The sequence below is a fragment of the Myxocyprinus asiaticus genome, chromosome 42 (assembly GCF_019703515.2).
Source record: "Myxocyprinus asiaticus isolate MX2 ecotype Aquarium Trade chromosome 42, UBuf_Myxa_2, whole genome shotgun sequence".
Taxonomy (NCBI): Eukaryota; Metazoa; Chordata; class Actinopteri; order Cypriniformes; family Catostomidae; genus Myxocyprinus; species Myxocyprinus asiaticus.
The window spans coordinates 10,871,470-10,896,139 of record NC_059385.1 but is presented as its reverse complement, the minus strand read 5'-3'; the positions used below and the strand labels follow the sequence as shown (position 1 = coordinate 10,896,139).

Below are 24,670 nucleotides of genomic sequence, written 5' to 3'. Positions count from 1 at the left end.
GCAAGTATCCACCAGCTTTGCACACAGGCTGGGAGTTTTGTTCATTCTTCTTGGCAGAGTGGTACAGGTTGTTTGGGTGATGCTTGTGGACTGCAATTTTCAAATAGTGCCACAGATTCTCAATAGAATTCAAGTGTTGCTTTTGCCTTGTGCTTGGGATCTTTGATGGAGCAAAATACAGGGCAATACTGAAACTTTTCTGCTAAAAGGCTGAAACTTGGGAGAAATTTCACCTTTCAGCAGGACACTGATCCCAAGCACAAAGCAAAAGCAACATAGGAATTACTCGAGAACAAAAAGGTGAATACCCTACAGTGGCCCAAAGTCCTAATCTCAATCCTGTTGAGAATTTATTTGAAAATTTCACTCCACCCAACCAACCTGAACCACCTGGAGCAAATCTGCCAAGGAATGGACAAAACTTACTCTTAGCCTGTTTGTAAAATGTTTAAAACTGTTATTACAGCAAAAGGCGGCCCGACTAAATATTAATATAAGGGGTATGAATATTTACACTATGCAATCAGCATATTTAATGTAAAAAAAAAAAATTTATATTGTAGGAGCCATATTTTAAAGTTTAACTGGTAAGCGTTCACATAATTTCAATACAAGGATAACATGTTAGAATATGGAAAGCAGGAAATTTGAAAGATGGTATGTTTATTCACTTGGAACACAATGAAGACAGACATTATTTTAAAGACGCTGAATGCATGGACACTTTCTGCACATGTTAATACGTGCTCACTCCTGTTACCAAGCCACCTCTGGCTTTTTTGAAAAGTCATTACAAATATCTACTCAGATATCTTTAATTTTGGCTTTAAAAATTTACTCATAGAGCTGAGTTTACAATAAAAAAGATAAATAATTTTGCAAGGCACTGTGTATGTGTGTGTATACATACAGTACTGTGGAAAAAGTATTTGCCCCTTCCTGATGTCTTTTATTTATCTGTACTGTAGATCTCTTACAAAATTTTCAGATCTTCAAATGTGTGAAAAGTATTTGTCCCCTTAGTTACTAAATCCCCAAATGTCTGTAAAATAGATTACTTTTTTATTTACATTTCAGGTTATGGAAGCCCCATTTCAGGCACAACATTGTAAATTTTGTCAAGGTCCTTGTTTCCAGGTTAAATATTTTAGTATTTTGGCTCTTTTACTGTGTTAGGATCGAAAGGTTGTGGAGAGATTTTTATGCTGGTGTGCTTGATCTCTTCTATACAATCTTCACCAACCTTGAGAATGAAGGGCTTCTGAATCCAGATGATGAAATGCATCTCTATGTGCTCCACCGGTGCTTCATGCCACACGTACAGAAACACCTTCAGTACTTTCAGGATGGCTGGAACCACCACAAGTTGCGGACCGAAGGAAACCGGTCACCAATACAGCTCTGGGAAAGTCATCAAACTGAGGCACTGCAAGACCCTAACCAGGTATTTATATCAGAGCTGATTAGGAAATACACTGACATATGAATTAACGTGTAATAATTGCCAATGTACATGCATTGTAAATGTTAAGGTTAAGATTGCTATTTATTTAGTTCTTTGTAGGTGAGCCTCATTTTTAATCACATGTAGCTTTTTATTGTAATACAGTAATCTTTAAGTACTGTATGGTTTGCTTTAAAAAAAAATTTGCCTAAAGATTAATGACTAAAGAGCTCTGGTATTAGGACAGACAGGTTTGTTTGGATAATTTGTTAAATTAAAACTTTTAATTATCAGTCGTCTATTACAGGTAGATGCCATGCAATATGGCATTGACTGGACAGGGCCATGTGGTCATCACGAACCCGATGTAGTGATCCCTGAAGTACAAATGCCACATCAACTTACACAGCAGGATGCTGAGAGGTTCCCAGACCCAGATGTCCCTCTGGCTGATGTGTTGGGGGTCTACAGAGAGACTGTAGCTTTATTATCAGAAATGATAGAGTAGCACAAATATACAGCATCTACAAGAGAATTTTGTTTTAATTTTTAGGGGTTGTGTTTTGCTCATGTTATATTCAATTATTTAGCCTCTCTGTATTTTTATCAAAATTGTTTAAACACTGGCATGCTTGATGTACTAGTACTTACAAATTCAGTTATGCTAATGCTATAAAACAATCCAAAACCTATAATCAGTGAACAGCCGTACACGTTCAGCTTAAAACTTTTATTCAACTTGTTAACTTTTATAATGCTGGCTTTGAATAGCCACACCATCTTTGTAGTGCACTGAGGTCAGTAAATGTTTCAAATAACTTTTTAACCAAAGGTTAGTTTGGTATAACTTTTTTGCAATTAACATTTTTATTGATTCATATACACATGACAGTGGAAAAAACTCAACACATATATAAAGAATCAACATTTTACATTTAAACCCTACTAATACAATCCCACCCTGACCCCTAACGAACACCCCTGTGGTCCCACATAACACAAACAATCCCAAAAAAAACAAAAATTATATATATATATATATATATATATATATATATATATATATATATATATATATATATATATATTATGCACACAAATAAATAAATAATATAATAATAAACATACATGATTAAACTAAACTACACTCTCCACATCCCCTCCCCGAGAGTCCCCCAAAAAACCTAAATATTTGTCCCATTTTTTAGCAATTAAGTCCCTAAACCCCAGCCTTCCACTTACCGCCTCTTCAAATGCAGATACCCTCCCCATTTCCACACACCACTCCGAAATAGTGGGTGCTCCACTTGACTTCCAACCCCTTAAAATTACTTGCCTGCCGATCATGAGACTGGTCAGAACCCAAATTTTTATGTGATTATCCCCTAAATGCATGACCGCCCCATCACCCAAAATACATAGTCTGGGACAAAGCAAAACCTGAGTGTTCAAAACATCACACAAATACCTCTGAACCCTCAACCAAAACTCCTGGATCTTAACACACCCCCAAAAGACATGGGTAGTGTCTCCAACTTCTGATTGGCATCGCCAGCAAGTGGGTGTGTCTTTAAGACCAAGCCTATATAATCTAGAGGGGGTCCAATAAAATCTATGTAAAAACCCTTGCATCTCTAGATACAGACTTGACATTTTTAAGAATCTTAGTCCACACTCCATCCTCCAATACCAAATTCAAATCTTTTTCCCATACTCTCTTGAGAGAAGTCAAGGCTCCATCTCCCAGACTCTGAATTAGTAGGGAGTAATACACTGATGCTTCATGTCCTTTTCCAAAAGCAGCAATCACCTCTCCCAAAGCACCTGCCACTTTAGGGGGGTGCGTGCCACTCCCAAAAATAGTGCAGAGTAGGTGGCAAAGCTGTAAATACTTATAAAACTGAGATCTGGGAATGCCAAAATGTTTAACCAAATTTTCAAAAGGTCTCAATACTTCACCCTCATATAGGTCACCAAGTGCATTAACCCCCTTCACAATCCAATCTGACCAACAAAAAGGGGACTTATTAATACATAGTTTAGGGTTCAGCCATATGCTCGAGGCAGCATTTAAATAAATATCCGAATTAAACACTCTGGACACTTTTGTCCATATCGAGTGCAAATGCAAAATAATGGGGTGCGACTTAACCTCTCCGGCTAGTTTGATCGAAAGGCTTTGCAGGGGCGAGATAGGGGCAAGAACTTCCTTTTCAATACAAAACCAGGGAGGGGCTCTCTCAGGTGGAAGCGACCAATTAGCCAAATATCTAAGACCGAACGCATAATAATAAAACAAAATCTTGGGTAGGCCTAACCCACCATTGTCAACTGGCCTATGTAACTTATTGAAATTTATCCTGGGGCGCTTCCAAATAAAGGACTTCGCTATGCTATCAAATTGCTTGAAATAAGAGAGGGGGACATCTACAGGGAGAGAATGAAGCAGGTAGTTGAATTTTGGAATACAATTAATTTTAATAACATTAACCTTCCCAATCATCGATAAATTTAATGAAGCCCACCTGCCCACATCGCTCGAAAACCTTTTTATTAAAGGGTCAAAATTAACTCTAACTAAATCAGACAAATTTGCTGGGAATAAAATCCCCAAATACTTTTGCGCCCAGCTGGAAAGCCGTTTCTGGGCAGTACGCTGTCAGTGCCAAAGCTTCGGATTTAGACCAATTGAATTTGTATCCTGAGAACTTGGAAAAGGAATTAATAATTCTGTGGAGGCAAGGCATAGATCTAGTAGGTTCAGAGACAAATAATAAAATATCATCTGTGTAAAGCAGAAGCTTATGTGCCACACCTCCCGCTGTCACCCCTGGAAAATCATCCTCCTTTCTTATCGTGGCTGCTAATGGTTCCAGGGCAAGGCAGAACAATAATGGGGAAAGAGGGCAACCCTGCCGAGTGCCCCTATTCAGAGTAAAATAATCTGAAATTAATCCGTTTGTTTGTACTGCTGCTACAGGGTGTTTATAAAGTAACTTAATCCAACCAATAAACGTACTCCCGAACCCATACATTTCCAAAATCTTAAAAAGATAATCCTATTCTACCATATCAAACGCCTTTTCAGCATCAAGTGAGATGGCAGCAACCGGAGATTGTTCATTCGCCACTGACCACATGATATTGATGAGATGCCTGATGTTATCAGAAGAGCTGCGGCCCCGAATAAACCCCACCTGATCTATATGTATAAGAAATGTCATAACTTTACTTAATTGGTTAGCCAACATTTTTGACAATATTTTTACGTCTAGTTGGATCAGGGAGATTGGACGGTAACTTTTGCACTCACTTGGATCTTTGTCCTTTTTAAGAATCAGACTGATCCAGGCTTGTGTCATGGTTGGAGGAAGTTTTCCCTTCTTTAATGATTCAGTATAAACTTCTAACAAAAGTGAAGACAGTTCTGTAGCATAGGATCAAAAAATATTCTGCGTCAAAACCATCTGTTCCCGGAGCCTTGCCTGTAGGTAGGGACTTAATTACCTCGTCAAGCTTCTCCAAGGTTATCTCAGAATCAAGAGAGTTTTTTTGCTCAATCGTCAGTTTAGGAAGATCTAATGGTTCCACAAAGTTTCTAATATCTTCATCAGTAGACGAAGGCGTGGAACTATAAAGATCAATATAGAATTAGTTTGGTATAACTTTGACAACAAGAAGATTCTGTTCTAAATAATACAATACAAAAGTTACTTATGAGATTTGTGGACTGGACTACAGTGCTTAGTCACAAAAACAAAAATTGGGACATTTTAAAATTAACTCCAGTTAATATGGATTAACTCTGACATCCAGTGAATATTCTTAGTAACTCAAGAATTTATTCCAAACCATTCTATATCCATAATCTATGCTCCAGATAGCAGCTAAACGTCTAGGAGACCATATTTATAGTGAATCGTAGTAAATAATTTTTTTAAAAAACTTTTTAGACAAATGTTAGTTTGGTATAGCCTTGGCAACACAAATGTTCTGAACTCTGCAACATGTCAAAAGTGTTTGATATTTGTTGACTGGATATCTGATGGCTTAGTAACAAAAACAGAAAATTGAAAATTTTAACACTAACTCCTGTAAATATGGATTAATTCTGGCATCTAATTTATATTCTTAGTATGAAATCAGATCATTCCAAATGTGCTCCAGATAGCAGCTAAAACATCTCTCTCAAAGGCAACGTAGTCCTTATAATGACTAGGAAGCTTGAGAGTTTGATAGCATGTGGAAGACTTAAGTAGGTTTCCCTCCACCACCTCAACATCTAGGCTCCTGGGCAGCACATCCAATCCAGTCCAGAATTTGAACAGAAACTGCAAGGTATTAGAAGAAGCTGCATTAAAAAAATGGCACAAGTAGTATCTTCATCATCATCAAAAAATGTTAGTCAGTTGATTCTCATATACTTACAATTCTCAATGAATGTGCGAAGGAATCCTTTGAGCCTACATGTTTCTTCAAGAGAGACCTCGCTGGCTTCATCTTCTGTTGGCCAATGTTTCCTCTCCAAGATCATCTGACAGATTGACAAGATTATTTTTACTGAAGAGTTGTAGAACACAACAGTATTACATAAATGGTCTCATATCTTACCAATGGAGTGTACAGTGTATCACTAGTCCTAGGAAAGAGAAGAGGAATTGTGTCTTTCCTTTCAGTCAGCAAAAGCCAGATCAACGTCTCCTTCAAACCCCGTCGTAGCTGTTTTGCCTGCTTGGAGGTTCTTCAAGGACCTTCATAGAGCTATTTGAAAAGGAAACATATGAAAACAATCTTCTAAATTGTAAGAGTATTCCAAGCAATAGTGCATACTCACAGCGTGTATGAGTAGTTTGTCAAGCAGCCATCTTCTGTTTTCTGATGTCACTCCAGGCAAATCCCAAGACACAGCAAGGTCTGTAATAACACTCTTTTCTTCTAATGATAATTCATCCGTGCCTTCCAACTGGTCATAAAATAATATATGTATAAGTACATTTCTGTTCACTAGCAAAATCATTTCATGAAAATGAATTAGAGCATACATTAACTAACCATCTTTATTACTTGACGGACATCAATGTCAGCACAGTCCAGAATATCTATTGTGGCAGTTTCAGGGCATCCACCAAAAAGCATATGCACTATTGCTAGGCTTAAACCAGTTAGGCATGGACCACCATGCAGAAATGAGTGCCCAATCATACGACCTGCCACCACAAAGAAGTCACTATCCAGAAGACACTGTGATGTTGAGGGAATCATGTGATCCTTTTCACATCCTCCTGGCACTAAAACAATAAAATCATGCAACATCTGACAATCTGGATTATTATTCATTACAATAGACAAATGCAGAAACACCTATTACTGAACCAAACCTAAGATAGGCCAGTGCCAAGTCATCAATTGTTAATGCCTACAAATTGCAGTAAACCTCTGTCATAGTTATTTTACCAAAACAGAAAGAGTAAGAACATGTAAGGTATAGGTCACTAACCAAGTTGTAGTTCAAAACCATGCTGAAGTTTTGACATGATTGTTGCGAAAACATGACGAGTCACTCCATCTCCAATTGCGGGATCACTTTAAAGGTAAAAGTATAATGCACATTAATCCAAACACAAATCTAAAACTGTATCACATTATTTTGGGATTTACTTTACCTACCATGTAGTGTACATTTTAAAGGGCAAGCCCATTCTACATTTGCTGTCTTATAAAAAGTCAGGCTTGCCCTCTCCCTGTCTTCAGGAGTGTCTCTCATGTCCATCTGCAAACTGAGCTCCTTTCCCGTTTCATGCTTCTTCAAGATAATTTCTCTGTGCTTTTTTAATGCCTCTGTTGGATCTGGCTCAAATGTCCAATATAAACCAGAGTAAAAAACATTCAGTTTGCAGAACTCCTACCTAAAGATAAATGTCAACGTCAGCTATACAAACCATCAAGTTGAGTGCTCTCTTCACAATCTATTGTGATGACCTGTGAAACTGTCATGTTTTCTTGAAACTGCATTGCTCTGTCTCTGACGCTGGCACTTGAAACATTCCTCTCCTGCCACACAATTCTACTTTCAGTGTTGCTTGAAGTGGCCCTTTCTGTAGCTCTCTCACTCACTACCTCATCACTGACCTCTGCTGACCTTAGAAAAATGGAAAAATATATATATATATAGATATATATAGACTGGTTCAAACTGACAAATTCTATGGTAACTCCCAAAGTATTGTAAGCTAAGTACAACCCTGTTTCCAAAAAAATTGGGACACTGTGTAAAATGTAAATAAAAGAATGCAATGATTTGCAAATCTTTTATATTTAATTGTAAATAGTACAAAGACAACATATCAAATTTTGAAATTGTTTATTGTCTTTTGAAAAATATATGCGCATTTTGAATTAGATGCTAGCAACATAAGTTTTAAATGATTTGCAAATCATTGCATTCTGTTTTTATTTTCATTTTATACAATATCCCAATTTTTTTGGAAATGGGGTTGTAGATCGTAGAAATGATTGGCACCAATAGTCTCTATGATTATCTTTACTTTACGATGCTTTTGGGAAATGCAGCCATGTACAATTGTAGTGAGAAGAATAGCATGTCAGAATGCTATTCTGAGATGTGGGTTGGCACTGTTTTGGCAGCACGAGGGGGACCTACACAATATTAGGCAGGTGGTTTTAATGTTGTAGCTGATCGATGTGTGTGTGTGTGTGTGTGTGTGTGTGTATATACAGGTGCATCTCAATAAATTAGAATGTCGTGGAAAAGTTCATTTATTTCAGTAATTCAACTCAAATTGTGAAACTCGTGTATTAAATAAATTCAATGCACACAGACTGAAGTAGTTTGAGTCTTTGGTTCTTTTAATTGTGATGATTTTGGCTCACATTTAACAAAAACCCACCAATTCACTATCTCAAAAAATTAGAATACATCATAAGAATACACATAAAAAACATTTTTAGTGAATTGTTGGCCTTCTGGAAAGTATGTTCATTTACTGTATATGTACTCAATACTTGGTAGGGGCTCCTTTTGCTTTAATTACTGCCTCAATTCGGCGTGGCATGGGGGTGATCAGTTTGTGGCACTGCTGAGGTGGTATGGAAGCCCAGGTTTCTTTGACAGTGGCCTTCAGCTCATCTGCATTTTTTGGTTTCTTGTTTCTCATTTTCCTCTTGACAATACCCCATAGATTCTCTATGGGGTTCAGGTCTGGTGAGGTTGCTGGCCAGTCAAGCACACCAACACCATGGTCATTTAACCAACTTTTGGTGCTTTTGGCAGTGTGGGCAGGTGCCAAATCCTGCTGGAAAATGAAATCAGCATCTTTAAAAAGCTGGTCAGCAGAAGGAAGCATGAAGTGCTCCAAACTTTCTTGGTAAACGGGTGCAGTGACTTTGGTTTTCAAAAAACACAATGGACCAACACCAGCAGATGACATTGCACACCAAATCATCACAGACTGTGGAAACTTAACACTGGACTTCAAGCAACTTGGGCTATGAGCTTCTCCACCCTTCCTCCAGACTCTAGGACCTTGGTTTCCAAATGAAATACAAAACTTGCTCTCATCTGAAAAGAGGACTTTGGACCACTGGGCAACAGTCCAGTTCTTCTTCTCCTTAGCCCAGGTAAGATGCCTCTGATGTTGTCTGTGGTTCAGGAGTGGCTTAACAAGAGGAATACGACAACTGTAGCCAAAATCCTTGACACGTCTGTGTGTGGTGGCTCTTGATGCCTTGACCCCAGCATCAATCCATTCCTTGTGAAGTTCACCCAAATTCTTGAATCGATTTTGCTTGACAATCCTCATAAGGCTGCAGTTCTCTCGGTTGGTTGTGCATCTTTTTCTTCCACACTTTTTCCTTCCACTCAACTTTCTGTTAACATGCTTGGATACAGCACTCTGTGAACAGCCAGCTTCTTTGGCAATGAATGTTTGTGGCTTACCCTCATTGTGAAGGGTGTCAATGATTGTCTTCTGGACAACTGTCAGATCAGCAGTCTTCCCCATGATTGTGTAGCCTAGTAAACCAAACTGAGAGACCATTTTGAAGGCTCAGGAAACCTTTGCAGGTCTTTTGAGTTGATTAGCTGATTGGCATGTCACCATATTCTAATTTTTTGAGATAGTGAATTGGTGGGTTTTTGTTAAATGTGAGCCAAAATCGTCACAATTAAAAGAACCAAAGACTTAAACTACTTCAGTCTGTGTGCATTGAGTTTTTTTAATACACGATTTTCACAATTTGAGTTGAATTACTGAAATAAATGAACTTTTCCACGACATTCTAATTTATTGAGATGCACCTGTATATATATATATATATATATATACTGTTCATATACATGCATACATACACACTCACACACACTATATACATTTTATGTGCGCACACAAATGTGTGATTCATTGGCTCACACTACAAACGTATAAACTCCTTACAAGATTATTTTAATGACAAGTTTTAACCTGATTACTCCCAACCAAGAATAAATATTTCCATATGAGACTCCACATTATACAAATAAAATACCTCATGCACTCATCACTATGACAGATGATATCTGCAAACGGGAATCCATCTCCACACACAACACATTTCTGAGGTGGTCCAATCAACTCGTCTCTGTTAGGATGGCTTGTCTGCAAGTAAATATCATTAAATAAAAGTATGTCATACATGTTTTATATGAATCTTAAAACATTCCTTGTTTGAAAGTATGGAACTTACTGATTCAACTTCTAAGTTTCGTTGAAGTGGACTAATGAAAATGGTTGCATGACCAATTTGATTTTGAGGATCTTTCAAATACTTTACATGGTATCCCTCATTTGGGCAGGGTATCAAGCTGAGATGGGGGCTCCTTGTGTTCCCAGATATTTTTAGTAACTCAAACCCACCACCTTGTCGGAGTTTTGGAAAAGCTTCCATGATGACATCTTTAAATTTTTGGGGATCTGTATGGCATCCTTTAAGAATAATAAAAAAATATAACATGTAAAGATACTAAGACAAATCTGACATTTATCACTTAAATGTATCTTTAGCTTTTCAGTACTGGCAGTGTTCAGTCAGACGGTGTATGTTTTGAAAGCTACACCTGCAGCCTAGTGTTTGTATTTCATGTTTAGATTGTTAAATGACTACTGACAGACCTTATCATTTTTATCAGTAAAGATAATACATAATTAATAATCCAAATGTGCTCAAGAGAACCTCACTTTTAAACAAAGCTCTAAAGTAAATACCTCTAAACGTCACACGTTTCTCTCACCCCTAACCCAGCAGAAAACAACCGCTCTTTTGTACAGTGACTGGGTACCAAATCTGCATTTTTATCATCAAGAAAGCAGAAATTATGACTCATCACGGGCAAGCTATCAACCAATGATGCACTGGAGCTACGCAAGGACTACCTCTCTCATTTCCATGTTGCACACAGAAAAATAAAAATAAATACATATATAAATAAATATATATGGGAATATATAAATATGGAAATAAATATATGTGGGAATAAATAATATAAAAATATATGAACACATCAATAAAAAATTAAAACAATGCAAAATAAATTAATAAATAAATAAAAGTTAAAGAGCATAAAAATACAGTTAAAAATAAATACAGAAAATAATAAAGGAAAAAGTCATACAAAAATAAATTGAGGACTAAATTTAATTAATAACTAGTTATATTTGTTTTATCAAGACATTTAATCCTTTATTTATTTTCCTATTATTACATTTATTTATTTATTTATTATTTCTGCAGGTTTGGGCCTCCATAGTCCGATTAACTCATATATAAATTGCTATTAATTAAATGTGTCATCGTGGATTAATTCCCTAACAACTTATTATATGAACTAATAGTGTTAATTAATGTGTTAATTACCACAATGAGCTGAAGCCATGTATTTGAACTTCCACCAAATACGGGTGCACTAATATGCATTAATACATGCTTAATTACTGTATTATTACTGCAAGTTCATGTGTTAATTACAACAATTACTTAATGATGAGTTAATACTCATGTGCCTCAACAATTAAAGTCAGAACATAATGATATCTTTGCAAACTATTAGTTAATGATTCATTAAAACAAATGCTGATACAGCCAAAGTACTGCCTAAAAAGTCATGACTTGAGAACTAATTTATCAAAATATCATATATATATATATATATATATATATATATATATATATATATATATATATAAATATATACATATATTATATAAATAAATGTGTGTGTGTGTGTGTGTGTGTGTGTGTGTGTGTGATATTTTGTATATCTCTTTTCTATCTCTGCATCCCTCTGTTTTTTTTTGTTTTGTTTTTTCTTTAGTGAGGCAATGTTTTTGGAAACCGATGTTAAACGAATGGATTGCAAAGATATCATTATGTTCTGACTTTAATTGTTGAGGCACATGAGTATTAACTCATCATTAATAATTGTTGTAATTAACACATGAATTTGCAGTAATAATGCAGTAATTAAGCATGTATTAATGCATATTAGTGCACCCGTATTGGGTGGAAGTTCAAATACATGGCTTCAGCTCATTGTGGTAATTAACACATTAATTAACACTATTAGTTAATATAATAAGTTGTTAGGGAATCCACAATGACACATTTAATTAATAGCAATTCATACATGACAATATATTAATCAGACAGACTCTTTGTTAGTTGCTGATGTGGCAATCATTAATGAATGGCTTAGTTAATCATGAGTCATACATTAACTCAATATTACCTGTGCATTAGTTATGCATGAATTAATGCATATTAATGCACCCATATTGTAAAGTGTTACCAGACATTCTTTTATGATAAAGATTATTTTAATGTGATAATTCTTTTAATTCATTGTAATGGACATATCAACATCTTGTAAAATGCTTTCAACATTTAATTTTAGGGAACCACCATTTCATTAGGTCTGGGGGACTGAAATATTACAGAATCCCAGGAATGACCCTGGTATTGTTGGCTGGAAATGGACCCGATTTGCTGACTGTACCACTATTTAGGTGCATTCCGACATTCTTGTGGTGTATTACTGGGTGAAAAGGAACTGCAAGCATTCGATTAATTATCATTTAAAGAACAAGAAGAGAAGCTACATCAGCAAATTGCCTGGATGTACAATTCTCACCCAAGAACCCAAGAGCGAGATGGTGTTGAAGACCTCCTCTGCTCAGGTTTACAAGGTTAATATGTACGATCCAATGTGTAAGGTCAAGTAAATGACTTAAACAGTTTTCCTTTTCAGGGGTAAGGTCGCAAAAGTCTATTTGTTCTGATCAATTTAAACTTTAGCCATTTACGACCTTACCCCTGAAAAGGAAAACTGTTTAAGTCATTTACTTGACCTTACACGTTGGATCGTACATGTAAACTTGCTCATTGATTGGACGAATACAGTTTACGAAGGGAATGCATCCTGAGTTCATAACTGCTTAACAGTGGAACTGCTTATCTGTGGAATGTCGTCATGTAAACATGCTCCATTTGTCTTACGTCTTCGGAAATATACTACAAAAACTAATAATACTGTTTTTCATCACTCCAGTTAATGCGTTAATGCGTTGAGTTCGAAATTGTTTTACTGGTGTCCCGCAGAAGGTGTCGTGCGCAAAATTTTAATTGTAATGAGGTAAGCACTTGAGTAGTTTATGATTGGTTGTCTGTTGCGGAACAACTGGTAATACAGTATGTTATACAGTCAGCAGGAATGCAACTTGTATTAAAGGGTTAGTTCACCCCAAAATTTAAATTCTCTCATGATTTACTACCTTATGGGCAGGGAGGAGAATTTATGACAAAAATTACTGAAATATTTGTCTGTTTCTCACCCACACCTATAATATTGTGTTTGAACACATGGATTTAACCACTGGAGTCATATAGGTTACTTTTATGCTCCCTTTATGTGGATTTTGGAGTTTAAAGAATGTTGGCACCCATTCACTTGCATTGTGAGGACCTACAGAGCTGCAATATTCTTCTAAATATCTTCATTTGTGTTGTGTAGAAGAAATAAAGTCATTCACATCTGGGATGGCATGAGGGTGAGTAAATCATGAGAGAATTTTCATTTTTGGGTGAAATATCCCTTTAACAATATGCCCTAAGTCTAACCCTAACCCTAAACCTAACTGTCAGTGGAGTATAAATGTAATCTTAGTGGGAAAATGCAACCTCCAAGTCGTGCCTATCATTGATTATGTGAACACAATTACTTCATGGTTTACGTGGGACCAGAACCCGTGTCTCTGAGGCTGCTGGTGCAACATTTTCATGTGATCATATTGCACTGGTAGTGGTGAACCTGCAGCAAATCTTTGGCAACAGTGGACAGTTTGGCACTACTGGCAAACACATCTATGGCAACCCTGTGGCAACAATGAAACGTTTAGTGCAAAGTTCATTCGCATATGAAAATGAGTGGCAAATTTGCAGCATGTTTGCCAGAAATATAAGCGCAGTGTAGTTCTAGCAGGAAGACTAGCAGCTGTACATCATCACACCATTAGCTAGGTAACTCCAAGCCAATCACATGTAAGCCATTGCTTTATAAGTCTGCTCACATTCTATCACATTGCTGTTTCAGTTGTGCTAACACAGCAACCTCCACCACCACAAGTTGAGTCCTATAATGCACAGGGGTAGGCTCCTCGCCCCTGCCTCCTATCTCCGGCAGGATATGACGTTTCCGAGTACAACTTCTTCAGACCGCCAGACGGGGCCTACGCCAAAGAGAGACATTACATTTTCTGTTTTATATTCATCAAATAAACGTCATCTTGAATTTCACTCAAGTCTGCAAGTCTTCCTGATAGAACTATATATTTGTAAGGGGTTAAATATGGTGCCAAACCTCTTTCAAAATGACAAGTGTAAAATGTTGCTTAACCCGGTGTGAAAAGCGGCCTTAACCCAGGGTTATAAAAAAACAATATCCTAGAGTTAAGCCCAGTGTAAAAGGCTCTATTTAGACAGCCCTGGAACAATGACTCACTGGATCTGTGATAGTAATGTCTGAGCTGACAGAGATCTCCTCTAAACACACACACACACACACACACACACACACACACACACACACACACACGTGACTGCCCACTCCTCCAGTTGCTTAGCTCTCCATTTTTGTTCAGAGACAAAGACACAGTGAGACAAAGAGAGGTGCAGAAGTCTAATTTGAAAGAAAGGTGTTGAGAGTCCTCAGAGACAATTCTAAGCTCATTCATTATTACCAACTGACACTGGATATATGAGGCTATTGAGTATTTGTGGAGAGCTGGAGTGGTCCGGAGAGTTTGTGAAGGGGAAAGAAAATGGGGAAATAACGTCTCCAGACTGAGGTTGCAGCCAGGCATATTGTGGGTTTAATATGGTATCTAAGCAGTGAAGGGATAGCTCACCCACAAATGAAAATTATGTCATTATTTACTCACCCACATATTTCAAACAAGTAGGCCTATGATTTTGCATCTTCCTTGGAACACAGTAGGAGAAGTTTGGTAGGATGTTCGAGACTAGAAACCTCACCATTTACTTTTATCTTTTTTTCCCCCCATACAATAAACGTGACTGAAGCTGTCAATCCTTAATACTCTGCCTAATATCTCCTTTTGTGTTCCACAGAAATAAAATATGCATGCTGGTTTGGAACAACATAAAGGTGAAAATATGATGAGAGAATTTTCTTTTTTGGGTGAACGATCTCTTTAAGATTTTCTCACTGTTTTCCAGTGGTATTTCACGATGAGTGTCTATTTCAATTAGCAACCTACCAAACTTACCCAGGTAAGGCAGCAGTAACATCAAACCTCATTGGTTCTTGAGTGTCGTGTGGCCAAATGTCATGACTTCCAGTGTTGGGTGTAATGCGTTACTGTAATCTAATTACATTTCACGGTAACGCAATAATGTAACACGTTACTTAAAAAATTAAGTAATATGATTACAGTTACAGACATGTATAAAATTACGTTTCTTTGATTACACATTTATTACTAAAACAATAATATTAATTACGTAAAATACATTTTAAAAGTATTACGTTCTTATGTTAGTACTCTTATGTGTGTTGCTGTGTCAGCTAATGAGCATGCGCTCTAACAAACCACCATGGCATTGAGGACATGTATTGAGGCAATGGCAGATGAGTTAGCTGAGTTACTATGGACACAGCGGAGTGTAGTTGTTTATTAAAATTGAAAATGAAAGTAAAGCATTTCAAGGTTTCATGTGCTAACAATCAATCTCAGCGAGCTCTGTTTCAGTGTGCTCCCAGCCCTGGCTGGAGGAAAAAGATTATGGTTATGGTTAGGATAGGTAGGGTAGTGTAGGTTAGGGTAGGTAGGGTATGGTAGGGAAGGGTTAGGTTTAGGTTTGTGGATGGGGGAACGCATTCTGACAGCGGAGAATGTTACCTTCAAATACTGTTCCCCCCATACAGATCTGCTGGGGGGAAACAGGTCCCGACCGGGAAACAGAGTTTGACACAACACCTGCAACAAATCCTTTTCAAATCTCCATGCTCTACCCCATCCTCACGTGCCTCTCTTGGGTGTCCCTCTGCAGCTGCCACAGGAGGAATGGGGATATTGAAAACAGCACACGTTCCCATCTGAAAGAGGGATATATCGCTCACAAGATTGGAACATTTCCGGAATGGCGTCTTGAAAAACGGCTCTTTTATGTTCTTTATGTACTGTACACAATTAAACACAGACACAATGCAACAGCGTTACAGATGTGCAAGTGATAAAGGATACTCAGTTCGTCCAAGCAGGGAGGTAGAAATAATCCACTCTCTGTAAAGTTGTGTAAACACACACATGCTGCACATGTACACCCACAAACAGACATACTGTGCATACACACATGCAACACACAAGCAAACATGTATATTCACACCGAAAAGAAACAACAAGCATTCAAATACACAATGGATTTACTATCAAAGCTGTTTGCAAATGTTTTCAGAAGTGTTTTCAGTTCATTAGTATTCTTTTTTTGTCTTTCACACCAACACAAAAACAGGTAAACAAGCATACTGTACACATACATGCCACACACAGCTAAGAAGGTTGTAGATAGCAGACACACACACACACACACACACATACACACACCTGAAGATATTAGGCCTACTACAGCATATTTGAGATAAAAAAAATTGGATTGGATCTCTTTAGCCAAGTTGCTGTCTTTGTCATATTGCTGTAATTTTGTCATTGTTTTCAGTCAGTATTAAAATACTAAAAGAGCTATTAGTTACATTAGTTTTTTTCGCAGGTTTGATAGGTTTTAGAAAGTAACTTCAAAGTAATCTGATTATTTTTCCAACGAAATATTCAGTAATCAGATTTAAATTTTTAGAGAAGTAATCAATAATCAGTAGTGGATTACTATTTGGAAAGTAACTTACCCCACACTGAAAGTCAAACCTGAACCTAAATCAGATATGGCATTAAAATAGTCTTAATGTTGATGTGGCATCCAGAAATAAATACAGTTCTTTAGATTTTTTTTTTATCAGTTTTGTTTTAATCAGACAAAAAAACAAAAAAACAACAACATTAGAATTAACTACACTTGTACCCATATACAGATGTACATGCACCTGTGGAACGGTCGTTAAGACACTAACAGCTTACAGATGGTAGGCAATTAAGGTCACAGTTATAAAAACTTAGGACACTAAAGAGACCTTTCTACTGACTCTGAAAAACACCAAAAGAAAGATGCCCAGGGTCCCTGATCATCCGCGAGAACGTGCCTTGCTGCATGCTGCATGGAGGCATGAGGACTGCAGATGTGGTCAGGGCAATAAATTGCCATGTCCGTACTGTGAGACGCCTAAGACAGTGCTACAGGGAGACAGGAAGGACAGCTTATCATCCTTGCAGTGGCAGACCAGGTGTAACAACACCTGAACAGGATTTTTTTTTTTTTCTGTGGCAATCAACATTATGCCACAATTGTGGTCAATTGAGCTTAACTTGTTTTAAACCCTTAATATTCCTTTAATGTGAGTTGTCAGATCCGAAGATCTAAAAATATTATTTTTGTGTGCACTATTTAGATCTTTAAACTGTGCTCTGGTTTTATTCACAGGACACTGTACAAAAACATTTGCCATCCTAAAAAGATTTGCTAGCAAGGCAGTAATGCAAGCAACTTAGTGGATGATGACACACTGATCAGGTGAATATAATTTCTTCAAGAAAGACTCTAAATTAATAAATTAATGTGAATATAGTGATAGAATATAGTGATAGAATAATTCCAATTCCTTTGGTGTAATCCCCGTTCTATAGTTCAGCACTCAGATTCTCGCTCAAATATTCAGATCCTGCTGGAAGAAGATGATGGCAGGGGAGAGGAACTTCCTATGGCAGGATGGGACCTAAACTGGTTGTGATGTGGTGGTGGGGGATTGAAAATAAGTGCAGGCTTAACGAGCAATGAAGAACACCTGGCATACCTTATGAAGCAGAGGCTGGATTATGACTGGATGAAATGCCTGAAGTGAATGGATGATGTAATGCTAGTCTTTTTGATAGAAATACCCCTTACGTTTCCACTTCTTCCAGAAAGACTCAGAATGAGTAAAATTAATGTGAATCTAGTGATGGAATATTTTCCTTTTGTGTTAGCCCCGTCCTATTGTTCAGCGCTGAGATTCTCAGATCCTAACGGAAGACGATTATTGCAGGGGAGTGGAACTTACCTCAGAAGGAAATTGAAACCTAATTTAAAACCTATATCCCCCTGTCTGAAGAATCTGTCTGAAGAATCTGAAGAACAGAATAAAATGAATGTTTAAACATAAGGCTGTAAACCAACATTCTACCCTTATAAATACACATTAGCTGAGCCATACCCTGCAGGAGGAAGACATTTGAGATTTGTTAAGCCCTTGCGAATTGGTGAGCATTGTTTGTGCAATATCTTTGCTTAAGGATAAACAGTGCTTTGCAATGTATCCGGTCCTTGCAGAGGGGTGAGCATCATATTTGCAATATCCTTTCAGAAGGACAAACAATGCAGTGCGATGCATCCGGCCTTTGCAGAAGGATGGGCATCGTTAAGGATATGTGTAAGTGTATAAACCCTGTGGAAGGGTGAAGATTGTTTGTGCAATACCCCGGAAATGACAACAATGCTTTGCCCCTTCGCACAACACATAAGACACCACAGTACTGGCACCTGGACATCGCAAATGTGCTGCTAAGGAGAAGTATTGAGCCAATTGCAGGAGCAACACTGTTGCAGTGTACAAGCTTAGACACACTATGAGGGTTTATATATATTTGCTTAATACATTATTTAAAACTAAGTGAATGAAACAACATTTCTTTTAATTAGGCAGAAAGCACACCATATTTGCAGTGTCGTGGGAGGCATAGTTGCACAGCCCATAAGACGCCACAGTTGTGGCACCCGGACAGCACATTTGCGCTGCTTAGATGTTATGAGCTTATAACTGATACTATAAATGCAGATACTATAAATGCTATAAATAATATAAATGCAAAAATGACCATGTACTCTGCATAAATCAATGTGCATGAATGCTGAATGCACAGTGCAAGGAACTGGAACTGGACCAAGATTACCCATGCAGTGTGGCAGCCACGATATGGCAGAACACACAAACTTTGCTGACAAGTTGAAAATTGGTGTAGACCCATTACTCTGCAATGAAAAGTGATTAGTGGAAGTAGTATGGTTAAAAATGAACAGTGAATTGAGAACATTAACATCAAAAAAGCTTAAACCCCAAAAGCCACCAGCTATATGCATGTGACAAATGAGAAAGAACTGATAGGCCTATTTATCTTATTTTCCTGAAGGAGAGCTGCGCTGAGAAGCTTGAACATTAAGGTGAGTAAAACCAGACAAGGGACAATATGAAGTAACTGTTTGCTTTGCTTAGCGTGTGGCATGACTGTGTTCATTCACATGCAAGTGAGTGAAAAGTTCAGCTTACTGAGCGATGAAGAACACCTGGCATAGTTTATAAAGCAGAGGCTGGATTATGATTGGATGAAATGCCTTAAGTGAATGGACGAGGAAATGCTATGAGTCTTTCTGACTGAAATACTGCTTCTGCTTCCACTTCTATTCTGCAGAGGAAAAATATCTTATGACCTGATAAAAAGGTTTAAGATTTACCCTATATAAACGAAAACATTCAACCAAAAATCTCCATTTACCTGAAATCCAGTCAAAGGCTTTTATAATTTGTGTCAAATAAGGTACACTTTATGGTCCCAATTTACTTTATAAACATGTGCAAACATGATTGCACATGCAAAAAAGCATATCCACTAATGCAGTCTTATGAGGTCTGCTTCTTTCAGATGCACAAAATAGCACGTCTTGGCAATTTTTACACGTTTCCCCGAAATTAATATGCAATAAAGAGGCATGCCTCCAAATGAGCAGAAAAAAGGGCAGTGTTGATGCAAATAAATTAAATTGCTCCTGCAAAATAGTTTATCAAGCCTGAAAGTATCTTCAAAAACACAAACTGCAGAGCAAATTAATACGAATGAAAGGCAGGTATTAATCTGATTTGCACTGTGTATCATGCTGTCATTGCAGCAAAACAGATACTTTAGAAATGCAGAATATGTAGAAAACCTATTTATGACACACACACTAATGTTATATTAATTTTTCATAAAAAACTTTTATTTTAGAACTTGAAATCTTAACTGTAACATGCTTTCTGGTGATCATTCAGCTCTTTATTCAAAGTAAAAAAAAAAAAAAAGATAGCTTACTCACAATTTATGCCCAAAGTATGTCGTATTTCAATGTTTTAAACATTATTTTTAACTATTATTCTAAGAGGCAGTTCTCTCCAGTGCTCGATCGAAGTGGGCCGGTGAGCCGGATAGACCCACACCGAACAGATGTGTCTTTCCCCCCGCATGGGCGGGGACTCGGGAATGACCTCGTTGGTCGTGGGCAGAGACTTGGGAACAGAAGCCTTTCTTCTCCTCCGGATGGCCAAAACTGGCAACACTGGCTCTGGGACGGATGAGGCTGGCAACACTGGCTCCGGGACAGACGAGGCTTCCAGCTCGTTGGCCGTGGCAGGAATGGGCGCTGGCTTGGAGCCAGGAGCTGTAGAAGGCTTGGACAAGGGAGCCGAAGATGCGGGTTTTGGCCTGGGGTTCCCACCATAATCCACTGTGTAAAGGGAACCGCAAAGTTCCAGAGCCTTCTCCACATATTCATAGAGTGTCCAGTGAGGATCAGCTAGAGGCATTAGTTCCTTCAGTGCACTATTTTGACCAGATGGGAAGAAAACCACCAGTGAGCAGTCTAGACAGTGCACTAAATTTGCTAGCTCTAAAAACTCACAGACGTGATCCTCAACTGGACATTCCCCTTGCTTAAGGAGCAGAATTCTGACAGCCGCTAGATCCATTAGAGGTCAGTCTTTCTGTAATGAGGCAGGCGAGGATGGAGGATCTAAATTCGGCTTTTAATGAAAAGGTGAACAAGGTAACGCAGACTAAACCAAAACACAGGGAACCATGTACAGAACATGATAAGACATGTGAAGACTGACAAACTAACCAGGGGAAACAAGGGCTTAAATACACAAGGGAAAACAAGGAACACCTGGGGAAACAAACAGGGAATGAGGAACACCTGGGGAAACAAACAGGGAATGAGGAACACCTGGGGAAACAATCAGGGAGAACCAATCATGAAATTAAACTACAAAGGACTACAAAACTAACACAGGAAACAGGAACGGGGAACTAAACAAGAATTTCAACATAAAAGTCTAGACAAAAACAGGGAATACATGACAGAAGGTTAGTAGGGAACGTTTTTTTTAGAAACTACCAACAACCTCATAGCAAACGCATAGTAACACACTGGCAAACCCCTAGCACATACTTGCGTTGTGATGGCAAGTTTTACATGGGCAAACATCTCTTACATTTTCTACACAAAATATAAAAATGTATTTGTAAATTTGTTCTAAAGTCAACATGAATCTAATTTCATTTCAGGACCATTTCAATCAGATAAACACTTTTATTGACTTTATTGACAATTTAAAGCAATCTGTTAGTGTTGGAGGTGTTCTGGGCAAACGCCCCATCCAACCACACAGCCATACATGGACAGAGCAGGGAGAGTAGCAAATCAACCTGCAGCTTGCATCCATGCAATTGGAAAAGCAATCGAGGACTTAAATACAAAATGAATCGAGGACTTAAACAGAACCACTCTGAAAAATGTATATATTTTTTTCATTTAGAATAACATGCACCAATGAATCATTCACAATAAGACCAGGAACATGTTTTAAGATATATGTTGGATTTATGAGTAAATGTTGTCAAATTTGATCCTATGTTGACTTGTGTTTTGCAAAAGAGTGCTATTTAGATATTAATTTGTGTGATCTATGTTGGATCTATGTGTTGCTTAGTAAATTATCTCAAGTGATTTTCAGTTACTCATAACATTTCAATTAGCAGACAGTGTCTTTCGATTGCAATTTAGGTACTTTGTTCAAAGACACAATAGTGTTATCACTGTGTTGTGGTTGGACTCCCTCCCACTTGAGAATAATCATGCTGTTTTATGTTTGTAATATCTGAATTGCCTACGGAATGATGTCTCAAAGTACTGTATGTGTGTAATGATGAGTCATCAGAGTTGAGATCCATGTGCAGCTTTAATAATGATAAATGTCGTAATACAGACAGGCAGGGTCAATCTCCAGCAACAGTAATAACAAAGACAATCCAGAGTTGTAGAAAATATCAGGCAAGAGGTCAGAACTGGAGGCAGACAATCACAGGTTATTTCCAGGTAAACAAGGCAGTAGTAGTAGGCAGGCAGCAATGGGTCAAAACAGGGTAAACAGTCCAGGATCATACACAGATAATGCAAATCCTCAGAGAACACTTAGAAATGTCAGCCATGGCAAAACAAGACTTTGCAATGACAGCGAGTGAGAGTGAGACTTAAATAGCTGCATGAATTGGAAACAGGTGAACAGGTAATCATTGACAGGTACAGGGATTGTGGGAAATGGAGTCCAGAGAGTTCAAGTCAAACCCCAGGTGATGGAGCCCTCTGGTGGTGAGCGGGAGGAACAACAAAGACAGGATTCATGACAGAGCCTCCCGACCCCCCCGCAAGCGGCTCCTGAAGGGAGAAGGCAGGCAATGCTGGGGTCCAAAGAAACCAGGGCAGATCAGGTAGATGACCAGGAAACCAAGGGAGCCAGAGCAGACCGGGCGGATGGCCATGAGACCAGGGATACCAGAGCAGGTCAGGTGGGCGGCCAGGAGACCAAGGGAGCCAGTGCAGACCAGGCGGACAGTTGGGAGACCCAGAAGACCAGAGCAGATCAGGCGGATGGCCAGGAGACTCAGAAGACCAGAGCAGATCAGGTGGATGACCAGGAGACCACCTCAGGGTAGGGACTGGATCAGGAGGACTGGTTGGACCGGGAACAATCTCTGTGGTCGTGGGCATAGACAGAGACTCGGGAACTACCTCTGTGGTCATGAACATGGGCATAGTCTCGGGAATGACCTCTGTGGTTGTAGGCATGGACATAGTCTCGGGAACGACCTCTGTAGTCGTGGGCATGGACAGAGTCTCAGGAGTGACCTCTGTGGTCATGTACATGGGCAGAGACTCGGAGATGACCTCTGTGGTCGTGTACATGGGCAGAGACTCGGAGATGACCTCTGTGGTCGTGTACATGGGCAGAGACTCGGAGATGACCTCTGTGGTCGTGTACATGGGCAGAGACTTGGAGACGACCTCTGTGGTCGTGAACATGGACAGAGACTTGGAAACGGTTTCTGTGGTCGTGAGCATAGGCTGAGACTCAGAGACAATCTCTGTGTTCGTGAACACTGGCAGAGACTTGGAAACGAAAGCTTTTCTCCTCCTCCTCCTCCTCCAGGAGGCCAAAGTTGGCGGTGCAGGCCCTGGGACGGACGAGGCTGGCAACACAGGCTCTGGGACGGACAACGCTGGCAAAGCATGCTCTGGGACGGACGAGGCTGGCAACTCAGGCTCTGGGACAGACGAGGCTGACAACGCAGGCTCTGGGATGGACGAGGCTGGCATGGGCATTGACTCACTGGCCGTGGCAGACATGGCATTGGCTTGTTGGCCATGGCAGGCGTGGGCATTGGTTCGTTGGCCGTGGCAAGCTTGGGCGTTTACTCATTTACATTTATTCATTTGGCAGATGCTTTTATCCAAAGCAACTTACAAAAGAGGAAAACATAAGCGAATCATCTTAAGGAGACAGTGGTATGAAAAGTGCTGTATTACAAAGTATCACTAGCATCATAATAGTATTCAAAACAAAAATAAAGTGCAACAGGAATTGTTTTTTTTTTAATGACTGGTGTAGGGCTTTACTGGTTTAGATCAGTGTTACTATCAGAAATAATTGGTTATTATTTCTATAGTTATTAATTAATATTTAAATTAATTAGTTGAATCTAACTCATTAAAACCTCATATGGGGCTCCAGTAAATGTAGTGTGCTACGTTTAGGAGCGGGTTTGGTTATTAGCAATAATTAATAATTATTATAATTAAGGTAATTATTAATTATTAAAATCAATAGAACATGGATGAGAATCAATGTTAGCTTTTTTTTAATCCTTTAAATCATCAATTATCAAAGATAATCACTAATCACGGTGTTCTCGGTAAGATGACGATCTGCTTATGTGACTAGGAAATATAGTGGTCAAGCCAGTTGGTTTGAGACTGAACTTCACTAATTTCATCCCTTCAGCCTGAAGTTGCTGTTGAAGGGTGTCATCAATGGTGAGGTTGTGACCTCTAAATGTGTCCATGATCTCAATTTCTGCGTCATGTTTGTCGACGTTGAGATGATGGAGGACAATATCGTCAATGTGCACAGTGGCTCCTTGGGGAACTGTTAAGAACACCTTTTGGTTTGGTAGTGTTAGTTTAATGGCTGTATCATGGCGGTTGTATGAAACTGGGACTTCGGTGGCTGGTGTGTAAACGAGCCAGCGATTGCCTGCTCGCTCTACCCTTGTCTCTGTTCCTTCTTCTTTGATGGACATGCTACCTTGACACTTATTCAGGGAATTCGGCTCTTAGGCCGCAGAGGTAGTTAGTCATCTCTCTAAC

General features: G+C 38.6%; 1 pseudogene; it reads left to right on the top strand.

The window, feature by feature from the left end:
* The window catches only part of LOC127432278 (beta-1,3-glucosyltransferase-like), a 62,730-nt pseudogene that overhangs the window by 27,894 nt on the left and 10,166 nt on the right, over positions 1-24,670 (top strand).